The sequence below is a fragment of the Bidens hawaiensis genome, unplaced genomic scaffold (genome assembly GCF_021521415.1).
Source record: "Bidens hawaiensis isolate Kalapana, Puna unplaced genomic scaffold, B.hawaiensis_p1.1 tig00003182_1, whole genome shotgun sequence".
NCBI lineage: Eukaryota > Viridiplantae > Streptophyta > Magnoliopsida > Asterales > Asteraceae > Bidens > Bidens hawaiensis.
In genome coordinates, this window is record NW_027491173.1 from 1,943,710 (window position 1) to 1,949,199 (window position 5,490).

The following is a 5,490-nucleotide window of genomic DNA, read 5'->3' on the forward strand; positions in this document are numbered from 1 at the left end:
AACAATATTAATGAAAGCATTCACTTTAGGTTTGGGTAATGTGTTCTTCTACTTAATTCCAGATTCAATTGTCTTGATTGCGCAGTAATTACTAGACCTAGTAGTTTGATTATGATGACAAAGATACCCTTACCTAATTTCTCATCCAATCCTTTTCCGAATCCTTCTTAACCCTCAATACATGTTTCCCCATGCTCCATCATCTCGAGGCTTGCTTAATCTTCATCTAGATGGCTCTGAATTAGCTCGTTTAGCTCCTTAACTTCAAATGTCCTGAAAACACATAGCAATGCTTGAAGTACCAATGTTCATTCATTTATTTACCTAAATGTAACTAATTAATATATAAAAATAACTAAATTTTACCCAACCATCAAATTTCAGACGTAAAATACTGTGGAATACTCTCAGAAGTATCACTAGATATTTCTACTAGCATTTGTGGACTGCTAAGAATGGATGTCGGTTGACTTCCAAATGGCAAATTGGTATCACTCGGGTGCTTGTGACCGAAATAACGATTATTAATGGCCATATCTGATGGCTCATTTTCTAGTGTAGGATTTGAGTGTCTCACTACGCGGCGTTTTTACCGATAGTAGTTTGCATAAGACATCTGCATAGATTTATAGTTAGGGATATGTAGACTATCAATCTTTGCTTATCCCTACTTATCAAACAAACGGTTAAAGCTTTGATACTAATATATTAATACCTAATTCGCTATAACTGATGGCTTTGATACCAATCTATCACAACCCGACTCAGGGCTTTGGAGCAAGACAATCAGTTGGTACCATTTTTGTAAATATATCAGAGTTGCGGATTTATTTTAGCAGAAGACTTTTATAAAATATTAATTTACATTGTAAACTTCTCGGGAATTAAACACCCGAGTATTTGGTTACAAAAATATTGTTTTATATTATAAGGATTATTTCAGAACGAGCCATATTGTATTGCCATCAGCTATCTCCATGACTCTAATCCTTGTCTATAGCTACATGCACTTAATTGCCTGCAATGTTTGGGAAAAATACGTCAGCGATGAGCTGCTGAAACATTGAATGACTCTTAAAATAATTTATAATAGTAGTTAAATACAAACATAGTTTTCTATTTCATAATCTCAGCAGGAATGCGAGTCATTCCCGAGATTTGTACCACTACCCTTCAAACACAATTCAAGAGTTCCCCGAGTTATATAGCCCCTGTTTGGAGATAGCTTCCCCCAGCTATGTTACCCTAATTGGGGAACCAAAAACTGACTTAGTTTTTTATGCCAATTGATCAGTTATGTATGGATCCAGACACATGTGTAATCGGTCTGAGTTACTTTTTATTTTCTATTTTGTATTATCACTATTTTAGAGATATGTAATCTCATGCAAACATTTATTAGACTCTTTGCAATAAACAACCTGTTTACTATAAGTGTAAAAATTTTTCCGTCTGCAAAAAGTTTAATGTACTTACCTGCTATCTGTCAGTTCGGTGTCGTTTGGAACCCTTTCTTTCTGTATGCTATTAACCTATATTTGAAATAGGTTTGCATAAATACCTTGGCAGTGTTTCTTGATTAATCTACAGACCTTAGGTCTGATTTAACCTTGATAGAGATATAGTCATTTATAAAAATATATTTGTATTTACATATGAGGTTTGGGATAGCATGCTTTGGCTTAATAGGTTCTATCACATTCGTAAGTTTCTCCAGGTAAGTAAATGGGTCCCGCAGTTGATTGGGATTTATACGAATTACTTTTCCTAGGTAAGAAACTTACTACTAATGATATCCCCCTTACAGTTACTACATGCCCGTCAAATTATATAGTTTGATAACATTACTTATTATGAAAGTAGCTTCACTTATTTTATAAAAACATGATTTAGAAATCATTTACGGTTAACGAAAATACCTTTGACTAGGTCTTAAATAACTATAGAATGAAGTAACTTAAGCATAATCCCTACCCTAAGCGATCACTCGAGAATGAGAACAAGAAAGGGTAAGCAACTCTTCATATGGCTTCGCTTAATAAGATGAGTGGATGTTAGCAGAGCTTCAGAACCTCGTTTCTTGCGCAAACTTCGAGAAAACAAGCCGTCGAAAAGTCGGGAAGCTTAGCGCATGGATTTCTAGGTTAAATGTGTGTAATGGAAGGTGTTTTGGGATGATTTTGATTAAAATCCGTAGCTCCCCTTTTATATTTGAAATTTGACGTCTTCGCGTCGCGTGAAGACAAAATTCTTGACCGTTCGCGTCGCGTGAAATAACATTATGCACATCATGAAACGTGGCTTGTACAATTGTGCCACGTGTTGACATGTGGTTAGCTACATTTATCCGGTTACTTAACATGGTTTCGCATGGCGCGAATGACTACTTCGCTTCGCGCGACACATCATCGTCTCAGTTTCTGTTCCTGTTACTGCGCATAGGCCGAGTTTGATATACTTAAGCCTTCGCAACGCGCGAAGAACTTAAAAAAAATCAAAATTTTCATTTATAACCCTCTATCTTTCAGAATTGACGTTCTTAGTCCAAAATAAAATGGATTATTTTCATGGTGTTACACCATATGCACAACATGCATCTCTAAATGTTGGAAATTCCACACAATTCACCGTTTGAATTTCAGCTGTTGGAGCATAATATTTAGTACTTTGGTCTTGTGTAGTAGGTCAAGATAGCATGCGATTAGGATTGAATTTTAACGTTCGGAACACAAAAGACACTTATGCACCGTGTAACTTATATGTTGCGTAAGTTACAAACACCCTATAAATAGGTGTTTGTCCTTTGGGTTCATTGGACCTTGGTCCATGAAACCTATGGTTCATCTGGTCCAACTTGTACCTGATCTTCATATTGTCATATCTTTTGTATAGTCACTTCTATCAATGAATAAAAGAGGATATTAAAGAGAAGTTTTTGTGTTTTTCACCTTGTTATGATCTCTGCTCATAGCATTGTAGGGTAGATCTTATCGTGTATGCTCGTACACGTATATCTGGCAATCCTTCATGGGCTTTTAATGGGTATTTGAGCCATTTGGCTCATGATCTACCTTAGAAGAGCTTAAAAACATATATTTTCTACACATTTATTATCATTCTAGAAGATGAATCCATTCAAACCTCACCAAAACTTTAGAATTTGTCATATCCTTGGTGTTGAACAACATACTCAAAAGTCATATAATTTCATATTCGTTTTCCCCATCAAAATTGTCAAAAACTATGAAACAGACTTATACAGCACATAATTCATGAGGGCTTATAACTTAAACACCGTATATCTCTACTATATATAAAGCACCACTCAAGGACTTCTTAAATTTTAAGCGGTACCTATCTTGGTGCTACAAGTACAACTTCTAATGCATCAAAATTTAAATTTTAAGGGTTATAGTTGTCTTTTCTCAATCAACACTACGTATCAAATTGTTTTGTTATGAATATAATTACTACAATTACCCTTTATCTTTGGGTTTTTTTTGTAAATTTAAACAATATTTATACTTCAAGCCCTTCATCTTTATCCACATATTCCTCAAAATTATTTTTGTTACTATTTTCTATATCTCTTCAACTATATTATAATTTCTAAAAGAATTCAAGCATACCATTGCAACGCTCTTACTTTTATCTACGTTTTGATATAAATTTTATTCAAAACCGAGGTGCGTATTATAAAGTACATGTTATTGTTGCTCCACTTACAAGTATTTAAAGCATAAAACGTTAGTACCCGGCAAAACCAAGGTCTTGTTCACAGCTAGGTTTGCAATGTGCTGAAATCAAGTAACAGAAAATAAATTAGAATTGAAATAAAAATGTCCAAATTAATGATTGAAATTTGTTTTGTTTACCTTATTCAGAGGTATTTCTTAACAGATTTTCCAGCTTTGCATATAGCAAGTGACACTAGAGGTATTTTCTAAATAGATGCTCCAACTTTGCATTACATCAAATGAAACTCGCACCAAGCTGCCAACATAAAAATAAACTTTAATGTATGAAATGTACTTATAAATAATAATTGAAGAGTGTTATTCATTTTATAATATTTAAGGATGCATGCATATTCAAAGCTGTAGCATCCGGACTGTCATACCAACAACAGGTGAGCAAAAAAACCAAACTATAATTGATAAAACTGAATCGAAATAACTGATTCAACTGAGATCCTATGGTCGGTTATGATCTGTTTGATAATTGACTTTTTTGGTTATATATGCATATAAATAACCGAACTAACCGAATCGAGAAGAAAGCATCCTTTAAGTTTATCTAACTTTTATCAATAATATGTTACATATCTGAAAAGTTTTGTTATAAGTTTTTATTTGACCCAGGATAAAATTGGATTTATCAGTTGAAAGTAGCTTCAATCCTAACCGAATTAACAGACCCGTTTATAACTGAACGATCGGTTAAAAAACTTTAAACCCCAAGGCTAATGCGGCCAAAACACATTGGCGGTATTTGAAACCCGCCTAAATATAAGCTCAACATGTATCATATCATAGCTAATTGACTTCTAAGCTATTAAAAGCAATAATAATAATAATCTCTACTATAATAATAATAATAATAATAATAATAATAATAATAATAATAATAATCTCTACTATATTTTTCTATCCGTATCAATCAACACTACGTAACAAATTGATCTCATATAAATATAATTACAATAATTACCCTTTATCTTTGGGTTTTTTTGTAAATTTAAACAATATTTACATTTCAAGCCCACGATTTTATCCACATATTCCTCATATTTATTTCTCTTACTATTTTCTATATATCTTTAACTATATTATGATTTCTAAAAAATTCAAACATACCATTGCAATGCTCTTATTTTTATCTACGTTTTGATACAAATTTTATTCAAAACCGAGGTGCGGATTATAAAGTACAAGTTATTGTTGCATTTAGTTACAAGTATTTAAAGCATAAAGCTTGCAACTTTTCATATATATATAAGTTTAGGATTACTATAAAGTTGTGATTTTTTTTATTCCCTCTACAAATTTTGGCGCAAATTAACCGTTAAACCATGTTACATGTAATTCAAATATATTAAGAAGTGGGTTAGTGGGGTGACACATGTCATAATTGTATTTGTTGGGCAATGATAAATGACAACTATTTAAAGACATAATCGGTTACAAAATATCCCTGCAATGTCTCAATCTACTTCTACGATAATGATAATCCTAGAGGGAGTACACCCATATCACAAGGTAATATTTAATCCAAGTTATTCATGTTTACATAAGTTATACTTTTTCACATTTTGCTAAGTATTATTTTTTGTTTATCTTGTATATTAGGTAAAAGCAGTTTACAAGGTTACAAAACATGATATAGAGAAAAAAATCTAAAGAGCCTTCACCTTCTGTAACAAAAAAAAAAACCAAAGCCTTCACCTTCTGTAAGTATAAAGGTTGTTGATTTTTAATCTCATTTTTTACT